Below are 18,112 nucleotides of genomic sequence, written 5' to 3'. Positions count from 1 at the left end.
TTCGCGCAAGAGGGTGTCTAGTCCAGCATCAGCAGGGAAGCCCGCGGGGATGGTGTGGCCTGTGCATCGGCCTGCGGGACCTGTAGGAAAAAAGACGGGAAATTGAGCCGAGAAAGGGCATCAGCCGCACCATTCTCCGCCCCACTGATGAACCTGCACAGGAAATGGAACTTGTGACGCAGGGACAACCAAATTAACCTGCGTACCAAGGACATAATGACCAAGGACCGGGACCTACCCTTGGTGATGATCTCTACGGCCGCCTGGTTGTCCGTGGAGAACACCACTGTCTGCCCTGCCCATGAACCGCCCCACACCCAGGCTGCGGCCACTATGGGGTAGATCTCAAACAAGGCAGATGATTCCGTGAACCCCGGAATGGCCAAAACCTCCTCCGGCCAGGGACCTGCCAACCAATGGGTGCCAAAAATAGCAGCGTAACCCACCGTGGCCGCCGCGTCAGTTCCTACCTGGGGAGAGGAGCAAGACTCCCCAGGAATAAACATGGCGACCCCATTCCAATGTCGGAGGAAATCGTCCCACATGCGGAGGTCAGCCAACGCGGCTGCGTCTAGTTTGACCCGTGAGTCTGAATCTGGTGCTGACGGCAGCAAGGCTAACAACCTGGAAATGAAAGATCTACCCTGCGGGATGACGCGCATGGCGAAGTTTAACATGCCCAGGAGAGACAACAACTCCACCCTGGTACAAACCCGAGAGGCAGAGAAGGTGTGAATACACTCTCTGATCCTGGCGAGTTTGTCAGCCAGGAGCCTGGCTTGCATGGCTTTGGTGTCCAAGATGACCCCCAAAAAGGTGAGAGTCCACGCTGGGCCCTCAAGTTTTTTGGTAGCCAGGGGCACGTTTAGCGCAGAAAAAACAGCCACTAGTTTCTGCAAATCCAAAGGGGTGCGCTGGGGACTCTCGATGAGGAGGAAGTCATCCAGGTAATGGATGACCGCCTGACATCGCTCCTTGTGTACCAGAATCCATTCAAGCGCTTGGGCAAACACATCAAAAAGCCAAGGACTACTTTTGGACCCGAAGGTGAGTCTGGTGGCAAAATAATACAACTCTCTCCACTTGATCCCGTGCCACTGCCAAAGTGACGGCGTGATCGGGAGGAGTTTGAAGGCGTCCGCTATGTCTGCCTTGGACAGCCAGGCGCCCGGCCCTACCTCGATTACTCGCTGGATGGCCTGATCTATTGACGCATACTTGAGGGAAAACTCCTCTGATGGAATTAAAGAATTGAGGCTGGGAACAGCGGAGCAATGAGGGGCGGACAAGTCATAAATTAATCTTTGTTTATTTGAGAATTTCCCCTTGACCAGACCCAACGGGTTGACCCTCCAAGCCTGGAAAGGAGATACAGCGAAAGGGCCGATGACAAAACCCTTGTCCAGTTCGGACTGCAGTAAGGTGTCCACCGCCCTCAAGTCCCCGCAACATGACCTGAGATTGGGACATTCGAAGGTCTGCAGTGGTAAGGTAATGAACCCGGTGTGAAAGCCCTGAGTAAAACCCTTCACCAAAAAGGGGCCTAGCTCTGCGGATGGGTGGGAGGACAGCCAGTCCTGCAGCAACCCAACGTTGATGTGGCTTAGTCAGCTATTTTTTGACAACCTCAGAGAACAGGTAGACTTCGGATGGGCCCTGAAGCATCCTGAACAGATGTGTAGCAACCGGCACTGACCGTAGTTGCAAACCCCGTGGTTAAAGTTGTTGCAAATAGGGGATTTCCCCAAATACTGAATAGGCCGGCCCAACTTGTCCACAGTGGGTGCCTGTGCCGGTGCTGGGAGAGACCCGGGGAAGGCTCTGGAAGTGCCTGGAAGGGCCGAAGCTTCCGAGTTGGGGCACCAATAAGCCGTGTGGGAAGACGACTGGCAGGTAGCGCAAACTGGTGACCTTAACCCCGCAAAATGGCGGCAGAACAGTTCCGTATCCACACGGCTCCAAACTGCCACCACCTGGTGCTGGGCCCACAAAGCGGCTGCTTTGGCGGAAAATGAACGGTGGTAGTCATAGAACGCCGAGCCTCCGAATTTGTGACCCAACTCCATGACAGCGTAGAGATAGTGGTCCAACTCTTCTCTTCTGAGGGGGTTCGCAGAGCAGACCACATCCCTAAACAAGCTGAACGCTAGCACGAACTCGGGGATGGAAAGCTTCCGGTTCAGTCTATGATCCCTGGCTGTGATGATCACAGAAACGTCCCCACAGGCGTAGGACTTGTTGTCAGCCAAGTCATGGGTGGCTATCAACAAGGACGCCAGGTTGACATCCTTCCCATCAAGGATGTCCTTCCTGATGCCTGTCGGGATGAAATGCGCTGGGGTGACAGAAGGGACACCGGGACTAGTACCTGATAGCGGGGGCCCAGGAATCATGGGAGCCTCGGGGACTACCAAGACTTCCGGAACAGCCGGGACCACAGGGGCAGGAACTGGGCTGGCCTCCAGCACTTCTACCCTGGCCCTCAGGTCCTGAAATGAGCCCGCTAGGGAGTTGAGGGTGGAATGGATTTGCGTCAGGGATGCGGCCATGGCCCGCAGAGTGACCTGTTCCGCACTGTCTGTACTGGCCGGGGAGGGGAACAAAAGTCTGAACAGCTCAGCTTTGCGAGCTGAAGCCGGGTGGGAAATTCCCCTGCGCCGTAACTCTGCAATCAATCTTGGCACGGTCCAAGCTCTCAAGGTAGGCGTGGCGCCCCGATCTGATCCCCTCGCCGACCCCCTAGCTGAAGCAGGGGAACCCGAGACGAACTCCTCGATATCCGCCGCTTGCGACATGCCCTGAAAAATTGATGGAAAACAAAACACCGTGATAGAGCCTCTCACAGACCAATAAGGAAAAAACACCGCCTAATCCCCCCCCCCACTCTTGAACCCACCTAACCCGGATCGGAACAAACCCAAACCCCCCCCCCCCCCCACTGGGAAGGCCGAGCCATCTGCCGACGCAGACAAATTAAAAACGAACCACTCAGGCCCCCCCCTCCTAGGACCTTGAAACGAGACAGGTCCCAACGCTTTAGGAGCTGCTGAGTAACTATATGGGTGATGAACAAGGATCCGAACAGGTGAGTAGACTTGCCACTGCTCAAGTCAATTAAAAACGAAACAACTCAACCTGTCACAACCTAAACGATTTAGGTGACCCTCAGTGGCAGGCAAACCCTTGATGCCCGGGGACAGATCGGGTTAGGTTCCTGGAACCCGGCTTACCTTTACCGGAAGTCCTGCACCTAACAGGAACCTTGCGTCTGGTACCTGTAACAAAAGACGTAAAGGACTGAAGTGCGACAGTCCCCCCTGGACGAACCAGGAACAACGAGTGTTCAACGAAGTGCCACGTGAAGCATGAAAACGGAGAAAGTGACCCATACCAGCCGGTTGAGGAGAACTTGCCACCGACCAAGTCATTTAAGAACGAACATCTCAAACCGTACCAGCCCACCGTTGTGGAAAAAGACTCCCTGGTGGAACCATGACCCCTACCCCCCCTTTTGCAGAAAAAAAGGTCCGTGCGACTCCACCCCCCCCCCAACCTGCGGAAACCCACCCCACCTTCTGCTGGTGATACCTGTGACAGTGACGTGGAACCCTCACCCTGCGTGTGAACAATTGCGAAAAACGAAACGAAATGCCTGACACTCACTGCAACAGTTTTGCCACGAAACCCTGTACTCTACGTGAAAACGAGACTGCACGAAACAGTCCTGGAACAGAGAAAAAGAAAAAGAGAAAACAAACGAAAGCCATGAAGGAAAACGATAGACATGTATCAACAAGACAAAAATTGCTGCGAGATAACAAATGACAATGGAGATTGTGCCACGACTGGCGTAACAAAAGCGTACGAACGCATGCGCTTGGCTGGCTTACCTGGAAAAGGTACTTCGTTCGCCTGAAGTGGTTCACCCCAGGGAGACCAGGACCTCAGAGTGACCAGGACCTCAGAGTGACACCCTATCGGGTACTGTCCCAGCAAAAACACTTTCCCAGCTGTCGCTTGGAGGGATGCGGAGGATCAAGAGATATCTCCTAACTGGGACATATGTATGACATGAATTTAACACCTGGAGTACATTGACAGAAAATATCCTACGCAGGAAATGAAAAGCATGACATTGGCTGAAAAAGGTCTCCGCCGTAAACTAAACACTGCCTGAGTACAGCAGCGCCCCCCCCCCCAGGTCTCCTCACCAACTATGCAGAGAGCCACAGAAACCCCCCCCCCCCTCCCACCCGAGGTCCCCTCACCTCCATGCAGCCAGGGCCGGAGAGCCACAGGATCCCCCCCCCACCCCAAGGTCTCCTCACCTGCCATACCGCTGAAAGCCACAGAACCCCCCCCCCTTTCCGATGCTGGAGTCAGATTGATGTGCCCAGTGCTGCCAGAAAATACCCCTCCCCTCGATACCTGCAAGTAGCGGCCGAGCGAGGAGAAAGGAAACAACCCTGCGAGGCTGCCGTTGAAGTCGATGGGCCGTGGGCGCCGAAGTGCCGAGGAGCCGGGGAGCAGTGAAGCCGAGGATCCGTGAGGCCGAACGAGCCGCCTCTCCGCCGCGTGGAGCCGATGCGTCCCCTGCTGATGACGTCACGCCGACGTGCACGTCAAAACGAGAAGGTCCGGCCGTGGGGAAGGAGAAAGGAGGGCGGGTTTATGAACCCCCCGACTCCTCCTACAAATTCAGGCCCGCCTACGGCCGGCCTTCCCATAAGGTTGGCGGATTGTATAAGCGTGTTTCATCATACTCCCTTGGAGTGAAAGCAGGTGTTCGATGCTTGTATGAAGGCCGAGTATCTTGCTGAGTAAAAGGTTTGGTTGGAGCTGGATAACCTGGATCTCAGTCAAATATTTCTTGCTTGTAGCACTGGGGTTCAAGGTCGTCCTCCTGCTGCTTTGTTTGATGTGACTCACTGACATATTTGATTTCCTGCTGTGGAGTACTGCTTTGGTTAGAGCGTTGGAAGACAATCTGAAGTGCGCTGCATGGGATCTTGGTGGTCCTCCTCTGGATCCAGTATCCTGCTACCTGCTCTTGACTCACCATAGGCAGCTGCTTCTAATGCTTCTGCAATGGCAGCAGCAGTGTCTTGGTCTACTGCCAGCCTCTCCACGTCAGCTTCCAGGATCGCCTGCGGCCCTGGTCCTCGCTAGGGATGAGCTTTGTATTCGAGTCGAACTTAAGTTCGACTCGAACATTACGGGCCGTTCGTGCCAAATTCGAGTGGCGTGTCACAGCCCATAATTCACTGCGGCATCGCAGTGCATTGCTGGCTGATGATTGGCCAAGCATGCACTATGACCCGCATGTTTGGCCAATCACAGCTTTTAAAAAACGGAGAGCCATAATTGGCCAAAGCCAGGGTGGCTTTGGCCAATTGTGGCTCAGGGGATTTAGTACACGCCCCACACTATATAAGACCGGCTGGAAGTCGGCCTTGTGTAGTGTGTTGCGGTGGTTTACAGAGAGAGAGAGACAAAGAGAGTGTAATTTTTTGGAGTTCGATAGAGCAGGCAGGCTAGTCAGTTACAGTGTGTAAAGGATATATATGCATCCCAGGTGTTGTGTGTGTGTGTGTGTAATATATATATATATATATATATATATATATATATATATATATTTATTTATACACTGTATTGAGTTTAGCTAGATCCGCTCTTCCTAATATACTGACAGGCAGGTGATTGTGCTAGCTGCAGTATTTTCACGTGGTGTACTGTCTGTGTCCTCTGCACAGTGTTCACCTAAAGCTACGTAAAGCCCTACAGGCAGGGATCTGTTCATATTAATACCACAGGCAGGGATCAGCAGGTATTGTCAGTATTTGTGCAGCTACATCTCCCTGCTGGCCATTAGTATGTCTGGAAGGACAAAAGGAGAGGCAGAGAGTCACGAGCCAATAAAAGAGGGCAAGCAGGCTCTGCATCTAGAAGCAACAGTGCTGGTCGTGGGCACGGTGCATCCTCATCAGCACGTGGCCATGGGACACCCTCTTCCTTTTTTTTTTTCCCGACAGCTGGCCGTGTTGAGCCGCAACATGCCGAAGACTTAGTAGAGTGGATGACCAAGCCGTCCTCATCCTCTCTCACCCAGGCTCAGGGTACTTTGTCTGGCAAAAAAAAAGCTGCCAACACGGCCTCTGCTTAATGACATCAGTCACTCCTTCCCTAGCCCCACCATGAACTCCTGAGGAGTCCCCCGAACTGTTTGACCACAGTGTTGGGTACATGCTGCAGGAGGATGTGCAGCGTTTTAAAGGCTCCGATGATGGTACACAGCTAGAGGAAGGCAGTAACATGAGCCCAGAGAGAGGGAGTGCCCAAGAAGGACAGCAATTTGAGAGTCATGTTCCCCCATCTGCAGCATACTGCCAGGTTTTCTACAGTAATGAGGAGGGAGAGGATGATGAGGTCACTTACTCCACATGGGTGCCTGATAGGAGAGAGGAGGAGGCACATCTCCAACAAGGCAGGATGCCCTCCAGGAGCCAGCTTGAGGGCAGCACACCGCCTGCATTACAACACAGAGATCTGCATGTGCAGTTCTTTGGTGTGGGCTTTTTTTTTAGATGAGTGCATTAGATCGCACTGCTGCTATTTGCATCATATGTCTCAAGCATATCTCACGTGGCCCACACCAAACAAAGCGGACCTCCCCTTGCTCCTCATCAGCTGGAATCTCCAACCCCACTATACCCTCAGGCTGGGTTCACACTTGTCCGACAAACGGTCCTACATTGGGAGCCTCATGTAGCATGACGTGTGAAAATCAATGTTTCCCTATGAGAGCTGTCTTAACTGGTCCTACACAAGTCGGTCCGACTTTGAAAATGCTCCCTGTACTACTTTTAATCCTACTACAACCCATTGAATATCATTGAAGTCGGACCAAAGTAGTATCCTGTTCATGAAAGTAGGATGGATGTAGGACCAATGTAGGATAAATGTAGGACCAATGTAGCAGAGCAAAGTAGGATGAAAGTAGTGTGAACCCAGCCTTAGTCCTCTCTGAAGCCTACACTGATAGGACTGAAGGTGTAGAATTAGGTGTGTCAAAAAAAAAAATTCTGATGTCCAAGGGCAGCACATCATACCAAAGTAACGCAGGTTGGGCACCAGAACCATAGAATAGACAGGAGTCTCATTCTGGAAAGGTGGAAGATGTCTACTAACCCATCAACACAATAGTGCAGTAAAAAGAAGATGCCAGGGGGGCGTGGCCTGGGGAGCAATGGAGTAGGTCACGTTTACTGTGAGCTCCGCTAGCCTATACTCCTAATCTACCATCCTGCACTAATCCTGCTTATCCTCAGCCATCCGCTGTGTTGGGGGATCTGCCCTTCCTCACCTGCTCATCTTGGGGGGCCTGCCGGCAAGTTAGAGCGCCGTTCGGAGCCATCGTCACGGGGCTTCCCTGATCCTGCATCTCCCCCCTAGGAAAGGCCCCGGCTTCGGCCTGCACTCCGAAGTGGTGGCCATCTTGCTGCACCCGATGCGCGGCCTTCGCCGGACTCTCCTGTCTTCCCGGGCTACCTGGCACTCGGCATCCTCCTGGAGCAGCTCCCGAACTGTCTGCTGCCGCTGGAGGGGAGCATCCACACCCTGCTGGGGATATAGGACGGACCGCGGTTGCGGCCTACACTCCGGACCGGCGGCCATTTTCCTACACGCACCCTCCGGTAAGCTCTCCTGCCTCCCCGGGCTGCCCGGAGCTCAGTGATCTTCCAGAACGGCCCCCGGACTATCTGCCACCACTAACAAGGCGCATCTACACCCGGCTGCGGAGGTGGGATAGGCTGCGGCCTGCATTCCGGAGCGGCCATCTTGCTTCACCCGGCAGAGGCCTTGGTGTGTTCCCCAGGCCTCCCTGTGTGCTCTGCATTGTGAGATCCCCTGGAGCAGCCCTCATACGGCTTTAGACAGATACCAAAGTGCGCCCACACTATTCCTGGAGCGGGAGCCAACCAGCTATACACTCCACGCCCCGTGGCAGGGAGGAATTATGTCGCCGCCGAAACAGACATGCGAGGCGATCGACAAGCTGGCAAAATTCCGCCACCAAGAACATGACCCGCAGGCCGGGGAGGGCAACAGTGCATGCTCCGCGACGGTTCATCAGGGCGCTGACACAGCTAAGGTCCTAGATGCCATTGCAATGCTGCAGGGAACCCTTACCGCCAAAATAGACGAGGTCAAGATCGATATATCTCTATTACGCCAGGACCTGTCCAAAGTAAGAGACAGGGTCACCGAAGCCGAGACACGAATCGGAGCAGCAGAGGACATCCTGCATCCCCTGAGCCATGTCACCGAGGACCTGCAACGCCAGATTCGCCAGCTACACACCCATCAGGATGATATGGAAAACCGTTTGAGGCGCTGTAACCTCCGGCTCATCGGTCTACCTGAAAAGGCCGAAGGCGCCAACCCTGCTGAATACCTGGAATCGCTCCTGATCCAACACTTTGGAAGAGAGGCCTTTTCTGTCATGTTTGCGGTGGAACGGGCGCACCGCATCCCAGCTAAACCTCCGCCTCCGGGAGCCCCCCCCAGGACCTTTATCGCCAAATTCCTCAATTTCAGAGACAGAGATGCCATCCTTCGGCTGACCAGAGAGAAAGGAAACATCACCCTGGGTAACGGCCGTGTCGCAGTGTTCCCTGACTTCTCAAGTGAATGAATGAATGAATGAATGAAAAACTTATAAAGCGCGGCGCATGCGAACTGAATCGCTTCTGGGCGCTAGTTGTTCGTGTCTCATGACATCAAAAGAGCAGAGTTTTGATCCGTCTTCTGAAAGTCAGGTGGTTTTCCTCCAACCGAATGCTGGTTGGTAAAGCGTTCCATAGTCTAGGACCCTGAAAAGCAAACCTTCTTTCTCCTTTGGACTTGTATTTGGTTTTTGGTACCATGACCAGATTTTGGTCGGTGGATCGCAGAACGCGATTCGAATTGTGAGGTTCTATCTTGTCGCAAAGATATTGCGGAGCCTTCCCATGGATGCACTTATGTGTCAGGCAGAGTGCTTTAAATGCAATTCTGTCTTTTACTGGCAGCCAGTGAAGGGTTCTCAACGAAGGTGAGATTGATTCCCATTTTTTTTCCCAGTCACCAGTCTGGCGGCCGTATTCTGAACGACTTGCAGACGGGAGATTTGGTACTTTGGGAGTCCAAGGTACAGGGCGTTAGCATAGTCCAGTCTGGAATTCACGATTGTTCCCACCACGACTGCTACGTCTTCTTTGGGGATAAATGGAATAAGTCTGCGTAGTAGGCGCAACAGATGGTGCGCTCCGCTGACTACTGACCCTATTTGTGCGTCCATTGTCATGAAGGTGTCGAAGATGACCCCGAGACTTTTGACTTTGGAGCTAGGGGTGATGATTTGGCCCAGAATGGGCGGGGGTGTCCAGGTTGTTGCCAGTTGACTCTTTCGGCTGGCGTGAAACATAAGGAGTTCTGTTTTTGAACTGTTGAGTTTAAGATAACTCTTAGTCATCCAGTTTTCTATCAAAGAGAGACATTTCTCTAAACTGAGATGATGATCCTTTTTGTTGCAGATGCGAAAATACAGTTGCGTATCGTCTGCATAAGAGTGATAGAGTAGTTCTTGGCTACTGATAATATCAAAGAGAGGGCGAAGATAGATGTTGAAAAGCACCGGTGACAGGGGGGATCCTTGGGGGACTCCACATGACACCGTGCGCTTTTCCGACGTGAAACAACCCAATTTAACTGTTTGTGATCGGTTTTCAAGAAAGGAAGAAAACCATGGTAAATCACCTTCTGCGACTTCTGCTACCTTGGCTAGTCGCATCAGTAACAGTTTGTGGTCTACCGTGTCAAAGGCTGCGCTTAGGTCCAGCAGAACCAGGAGACAAGATTCTCCTTCGTCTGCGGCCTCGAGGGCATCGTCCCATATTTTGAGTAAGGCCGTTTCTGTCCCGTGTCCGGGACGGAAGCCTGATTGTAATGGATCCAGTAGATTGTGGGTATCTAGATGCTGTTGCAGCTGTTGTACCACTAATTTCTCCAGTATCTTGGAGAGAACATTTAGGCCTGTTATGGGACGGCGGTGAGTTGGGTCCTTGGGATCCAGGTTAGGTTTTTTCAAGATGGGCTGGATTGTGCCCTCTTTCAACAGGGATGGCACTGTGCCTTCCTTAAATGACTGGTTTATAAGCTGTGTGATGGGTGGTGCCAGGATGTCGGCACATTCCTTCAGCAGTTTGGTGGGGATGATATCATTGGGCGATGTGCTGTTCCGCAAAGCACCAATGATATTTTTTGTGGTATCGATGGAGATCGGTTCCAGAGTGAACTTTGTTGATTGTAGACCGTTTCTGTGGGTGTTTTGTGGTTGATTGACGGTGGGGTTGAGGGGGGTATTGTTTTGCATGATGCTTTCCCGGATTCTTTCAATTTTGTTGATGAAGAAATCCGATAGTTCATTGCAGAACTCTTGGGTGTCTGAGTTGGGGACTTCAAGACATCCTGGGTTCATGGTCTGGGTGACCATCTTGAAGAGTTCGCGGGGGCGGTTTAGGGCGCTGTTAATCGCCATAGAAAAATGATGTTTCTTGGCTTTGAAGATTTCTTTATGATATCGTGTTGTTATTGCCTTGTAGATGATGAGGTTATCCTCTACAGGACTTCTTTTCCAGGCGGCTTCCGCCCTTCTGCGCTCTTGCTTCAGAAGCGACAGCTGGTTGTTGAACCAGCCGGACTTTCTTTTTCGGATGCAGGCTTTGCGTTTCGGTGCTACTAAATTGGCTGACTGTAGCAGGGCTGCGTTTATGGCATCCAGTGTATCTGCGGCTGTTTGATGTGGATGGATTGTTTTGATTCTGTTTCCCAAGGTAGATTTGAAGAGTTCCGAATGGAGCTTCTTCTGAGATCTAGCCCAGTGTATTGTCACCGGCTTGGGTGCTTTTATCACTGGGGGAATTTTGGAGATTATGAAATTAATTGCATGGTGGTCTGTCCATGGCAATGGTTCATTTTCTAAAATGCTTATTTTCAGATTTTGTCTGAAAATTAGGTCGAGTGTGTGACCTGAAGCATGTGTTGGCCCGCATATAAGTTGCTGTAGCCCTAATCCCTCCAGGTGATCAATGCAGGCGTCCGCAATGGGATCCTGTGCGGAGTTGGCCCACAGATTAAAGTCAACGAGCAGCAAAAGGTGTTTGCTGTTAAGGGTATAAGTGGATATAAACTCCGTAAATGATGGCAAAAACTGCGATTTTGGCCCAGGTGGCCTATAGCAGAGGAGAATGTGAACAGTCTCCTGGGGGGAAGTTTGAAGTTGAAGAGTAAGGGTTTCCATGAATGGAAGAGGATTTTGAAGGGCTGGCTTAGTGATTGTAATGCGATTCTTGTGGATCACCGCCAGGCCTCCTCCTCTTTGCCCTATTCTGTTTTCCGTTATAATGCGATAGTTTTCTGGCACCAATTCTCCGAGAATGGTGTTGCAGTCGTCTGAGAGCCAGCTTTCTGTAATAAAGAGGAAGTCTAGATCGTTTTGTAGTAAGAAATCGTGGATTTCTAATCGGTGTTTTACTGCCGATCTTGTGTTGATCAAAGCACATGATATGTGCTCGAGCTGGGTTAAATAGTTAACATTTTTGATGGTCGATCGTCGATCGAATCTCAAAAGTTGCTCTATTTTTAAGGCCTTTTTGGTGACGGCTGGTAATGCTGTTGCGAATTGTCTCAGACCCCGAATAGAGTGCGCAGAGTATCGCAGATTAGCCATTGTCGCCAGTCACATTGTCGTCAGTCTTTCCTAATTGCGGCGGCCGCGAATGAGGCCTGGTCTGGCGTGGATGCGGGAAGAGCCGCGAGACGCCGGACGTGATGGGTGGAAGACTGCCCAAGTGAGCCGTCACTCGTTGAGTCTTCTCTCCCCGATTGGTCCACAGGAAGGCGAAAAACCCCAGGCGTGCTGTGCCAATCTGCAGCGATCGGGGGAAAAAATTCCTTCCTGACCCCTTAATGGCGATCGGTGCAACCCTGGATCAATTGGCTAGGGGGGTGTGGTGGACCCTGCCTGGCTGCACTATCCCTGGGGAGAGCCGACTCGTTTGAGAGCGTCCTGCTCTCACTATCCCTGGGGTGAGCAGACTAAGATGAGAGCGTCTGCTGCACCGCTGAATCTATATAGCAAGAGTTCCAACTTTATTAGCTGCAAGCTTGTTCTGGATCAGTGATTGAAAAAAATAATGAAGACTCCTGTCTTACCTCCTGTTTCAAACTCCTGGTTTTTAACTCGCACTTTTGATCAAAGAATGCACTTCTGATCAGAGAGTCCACATGTGAAGCCACCATCAACTGGGAGCCAGCTCCTCTGGGAGCTTGTACAGCCACTTTATACTCACCTGTGAACAAACACACACCTGTGAACAATTAAACCCTCCCCTTAATTAGCAGAAAGGAAAAAGAAAAAAAAAGCTGTTTAAAAAGTGTCAGAGAAAAAGAGGGGAAAAAAAATCTGCAAGCAGAAGCAAAATGATAGCCAAATCCTGGTTTTTAACTCGCACTTATGATCTAAGAATGCACTTCTGATCAGAGAGTCCACATGTGAAGCCACCATCAAGTGAGGTTCAAAGAAAGCGTGCGCAGTTTCAGGATGATAAACGGCGGCTCAGGGTAGTGCACCTTAAATATGCCATGTTGTTCCCGGCGAGATTGAGGGTGGAGGAGAATGGTAGAGCCCTTTTTTTCGAGGACCCGAGAGAGGCTGCGCGCTGGTTGGATCGACGCGGACAACCGGAGGGTTGAGCGGGTGCACAGTCAATTGCTGTTAGTACTATTGCCATTGTCGGAAGTTGGCGGGCCTCACTTTTCTCCTAAGTGGCCCATCCGCTGTGGGGGAGTAGTTACATCCCATCACTTGGGGTTTTTTTTTTTTTTTTTTCTTTTTTCTCTTCCTCGCACAAAAGCCCCCCCCTTACTCTTATTCTCAACCCCCGCCCCTCTTTGCAACCCGTACAGTATGCAAACTATGTTTTATTTTTTTATTTTTATTTTAATTAATATTTTTCCCCCTCCCTTTTTTTTGGGAGGTTAGGGGGCCCGCTCCCTGTGCTACTAATTTTTGCGGGGGGGGGAAGGACTCTGCTTGATGATATCCCTGGACACTCGGCCCCTGGCCTGGAGCTACTTTGACCAAAGAGGCTTTTATTATGTGCTTCTTGCAGCTTCCGCGGCAGTGTCCTGAAGATGCTATGGGGCGGAGGCCCCCAGAAGAAACACTGGTACACCAGGATGACTGTATATCCTTGTAGCGAGAGTTTCACTCAAAGGCGAAGACGCATAGAACATGCATCGTGCCCTGCCCCTGCGCTATGCAGTGAACAATCGCCCCCACTATGTTTTCCCTTTTTATTCTGCACTTTTCAGTTCACCATACTCTAAGTACTGTACCTCCAGCCAGCGTTGATGGCTGGAAGCTGATTTGTCTGAAGGTTGCAAGGGAATGTATGCTTCCACCAGGTTGGGGAGGTGAGAAGCCGGGAGGGAAGGAAAATGCCGGATCCCTTGATCAGAGCATTGGGAATGTTAGCACCGTTGTGCATTTGTTCTTTACTTGAAATGTTTTTAAGCAAGCACGTATCACACTCGCAACAGGTATGTTTGGTTATGTCATGGATGTGTTGTCTCAGCCTGGGGTGGGTGCTGCCCTGCCGATCCATATGCAATCTCAGTGCCAATGAACACCATGGCGGATATAAAATTTATGGTATGGAATGTGCGGGGTATGCGGGATAAGATTAAGCGGACAGCCGTGTTACAATACTTGAAAGGTCAGAAAGTAGACATCGTCGCATTGGTAGAAACACATGTCACGGGCCACTTACAGGCAGCCCTAAAGCGCCCTTGGGTGGGGTGGGCCTATCACAGTACCTACACTACTATGTCTAGAGGGGTTACGGTGCTCGTGGCAAAATCTACGCCCTTTGAGTTGATCTCGGTGGTGTCGGACCGGCAGGGTAGATACCTCTTCCTACATGCAATAGTGGGGGGTGACCCCCTGTTGATATTGGCTAGTTATATTCCTCCTCCATACAGATCGGATGTGGTTACAGAAGGCCTTGCATTCATAGCGCAATACCCATCCGTGCCTGTGGTGTGGATGGGGGATTTTAACAACACGATGACTCCATCCCTGGACCGCCCAGCGCAGGCTGAACCCAGACCTGGAGAACCACTGCACACTAGGTTATACCGCACGCTGACTGAATTTGCCCTTATTGACGTCTGGAGACATGCCAACCCCACGACTAGAGCATACACTTGCCACTCGGTCAGCCATAATACCATGTCAAGAATAGATTTTGTGCTGGTTTCCAGGACCCTTCTGCCAAAAGTCACAGGCTCCGGCTTTGCTCCCAGGATCCTGTCAGACCACTCTCCATGCTGGCTGACGGTGTCCCTGCGGGTGGCCTGTCCTACCAAACAGTGGCGACTGAATCCACACTGGCTGTCCCTTCTGAAGGATCGCGACTCCATTGTAAGGGAGTTGCGGTTCTTTTTGGAGGGGATACAGGGACCCCATGCCCTCGCCACACGCTGGGACGACTTTAAAACTCATGCCCGTAGGATACTGTCCCTCAGAATAAATAGGCTGAAACGGGAGTCTACCACTATACTCCAACTCACTTCGGATCAGCTGCGGGACCTAGAGGAGGCATATAGTTCCAGCCCTACCCTTGAAAACCTGGATAGGGTGAAGCTGCAGGCCCGTCTGGTCACGCAGTTGCACACGGAGAAGGCTAAACAGCATGTTTTTTTTGTAGGCAAATGGTGTATGAGCAGGGGGAGAGGGCTGGGCGAATGTTGGCCTTTTTGGATCATATGGACGACAAGCCTCCGGTCGTGGTGTCGCTCTGTGACCCCGACGGACATACTGTAACGGACCCAGGGCAAGTAGCAGCGCAATTTAGACGATTCTATGGTAACCTATACAAATCCCAGAGCACGTACACGCGACGGGAGATCCGCTCGTACTTATCTACCATACAGTTCCCCCGACTGAATCGAGAGCAAGTTGAGCTTCTTGATGCACCTATCACGGCACAGGACGTTGCGGAGGCAGTTGCGCAGCATGCCAAATCTAAGGCTCCGGGGATAGACGGACTGCCTCTGGAATTTTATGCGACTTATTCAGACATTTTGGTCCCCAAATTGAAAGACTTATATCAGTTAATCTTTGATCAGAACTCACTCCCCGAGTCTATGCGGGAAGCCCAAATCATAGTTCTCCCCAAACCTGGTAAAGACCCACACTACCCTGAATCCTATCGGCCTATCTCACTCCTTCAGGTAGATATCAAAATCTTAGCTAAAATTATGGCCTCAAGGTTAAACGCTGCTATTTTAACATTAATTCATCCGGACCAAACAGGCTTTATGCCGGGGAAAAACACAGCTATGAACATCAGGCGCCTGTACATGAATATTCAAGCCCGACATGATAACTCTGGGACGAGGGTGGTGGTGGCGTTGGACACAGCTAAGGCCTTTGATTCTGTAGAATGGCCATTCTTGTGGGAATGCCTGTATAACTATGGATTTGGGCCACGCTTTATAAAATGGGTGCAGCTCCTGTATCAGACACCCAGGGCCAGAGTTTTTGTGAATGGATGGCTCTCGGAACAGTTTCCATTAGAGAGGGGTACCCGACAAGGGTGTCCTCTTTCCCCCTTGCTATATGCGTTGGCGGCTGAGCCACTGGCCATTGCAATCAGAGCCCACCCTGACATTCAGGGTCTGAGGCGAGGCCCCACTGTAGACAAAATAGGAATGTATGCCGACGATACCATCTTATATCTAGCGGACCAGGGACCATCACTCCAAGCTGCGTTACAATTAATTGAACAAATGGGGGGATACTCGGGTCTGCGTATAAATTGGGACAAATCCCAAATTCTTCCAATAGATGTGTTTCCCCCCCCTTTCACGAGCCCCCCTTTACCACTCGCTAGGGTATCCAAAATTAAGTATTTGGGGGTGGAGGTGACTAGGGACCTAGTTGACTATACACCCATGAATGTAGCTCCCCTGTTTGAATTACTTAAAAGCAAAACGCAGATGTGGTCCAGACTACCCTTGGGGGTGATGGGACGCGTAAATCTGATTAAAATGATCATACTACCCAAGATTCTATACCTAGTGTGGCATGCCCCCCTATATATCCCCTTAAAACTTTTTAAACAGATGGAAGCCATTCTTAATTCATTTGTTTGGGGTAGTGGTAGACACAAACTAGCCTGGGAAATCTTAAAGAACCCAACGGATATGGGTGTATCCCTCCCTGACCTACAAGACTACTACCTGGCCTCGCAACTGTCTCACATGTATCATTTCCACAAGTCGGAAATGCAGCGCTACAGTTCCTTGGTTTGTGACAAACCGGGGCATCCGACGCACACACCTGTTCAGGCGATCCTTCGTGGGAAAAAAGCACCCGGTTCTGCCGCACGGTACAACTCAGGCATGTTGTTACATCACCAAAAGATATGGGAAATATCTCTTAAAAAGCAAAATGTGGGGAAATTTTATTCTCACACCCCGCTGTGGCTTAATAGCCATATGCCGGAACTGGAATCTGTTCCAGACTCGGTAGTGTGGGCTAGATATGGAATAATATATCTCCATCAGGTTTTAACAGATTCAGGGCTCAAACAGTTCCAGACCCTTAAGGAGGAGTTCTCCCTCCCACACCAACTAACATTTAAATACTTGCAGCTCCGGCACGCGCTTAGAACCCAGATACCAAACCTAGATGTAGGGATGGAGCCACCACCTGTGCTGGACGTTATTTTGGGGGATGACCCCTCCAAACTCATATCACGCCTGTACTACACGATTAGATGACGGGGTGCAGCTGCTATTGTCCATAGGGCCAAGACGGGGTGGGAACAGGACGTAGGACCCATAGCTGACGATGAATGGGACGAGATCTTGGAGGGAACTAAGACAGTGTCTCCCAAGATGTCCGACAGACTGACACAACTATATATCGTGCACAGAGCCTACCTGACGCCTATGCGATTGGCAAAGTTTCAGCGCACGCCGAACCCGACGTGTCGCTTGTGCAGGGCTGACCCTGGCTCGTTCTACCATCTGATATGGACCTGTCGCCGTGTTCAGACGTATTGGACGCAGGTTGTCCGTTTCCTCCATGAAAATATGGGTTCCCCTGTGGTGTTGGACCCCAAGTTATGTATTTTGGGGCTACTGCCAGATGTGGAGGTGGACAAATATCACAGAATATTTATCTGTGAAACATTATTCTTGGCACGTAAGGTGATAGCTCAGGGATGGATGCAGACTTCTCCCCCCACACTTCGGCACTGGAAAAAGGCAGTTAATGACACCTTGCCCTTTAAGAAACTGATCTACACACACACACACACACACACACACACACACACACAGAGGGTCCACCCAAAAATATTCCAAGATCTGGGACAGATGGTTGGAGGATGGGGAAACTTGTGTGTAAATGTTCTGTGACTGGTGCATGATTCCTATGTATATGGGGCATACCTTGTTAAATATAATATACTTGTGTATGCACTTTCGCTGTCCAACCATACGGAAAAACTCTGAGACTAAATGACTTGTGAACTGTGCTTTACATCAATAAAGTTGTTTTTTTCCAAGTAAAAAAAAAAAAAAGATGCCAAAATTCCATATGATCCGTACAAATGGCTTTGAGTCCCTCAGATACAGCATGTCCGTGGGTCACACCCCTAGGGTTTGGAAAATTGCCATGACAGTAAAAGCAGATTGCAATGCATACCAAGGGGGAAAAAAAACCACTTGGCAAGAGCCCCAAATGTTTTCCAAGTTGGTTTTTAAACACAGGAATATTCTCAACATAAAAGTTAGATTTGTTTAGCCAAGAAATGGCTGGGTCCACAATAGGAAAGGTTCAGTACATTTTTGCTCAATGGGATGTTGCCAAGTAAAGCATTTTGGAGAAACAAATACATTTGTCTGGCGTATTTCAATCCCCCCCATGCAAAAACAAGTTTCAGTAACAAATGTACTGGAAACATTTTAACAGTCTTGAAACTTGTAAGGG

This window comes from Rana temporaria, chromosome 13 (genome assembly GCF_905171775.1).
Source record: "Rana temporaria chromosome 13, aRanTem1.1, whole genome shotgun sequence".
Lineage (NCBI taxonomy): Eukaryota > Metazoa > Chordata > Amphibia > Anura > Ranidae > Rana > Rana temporaria.
Note: the sequence above shows the minus strand (reverse complement) of the source record.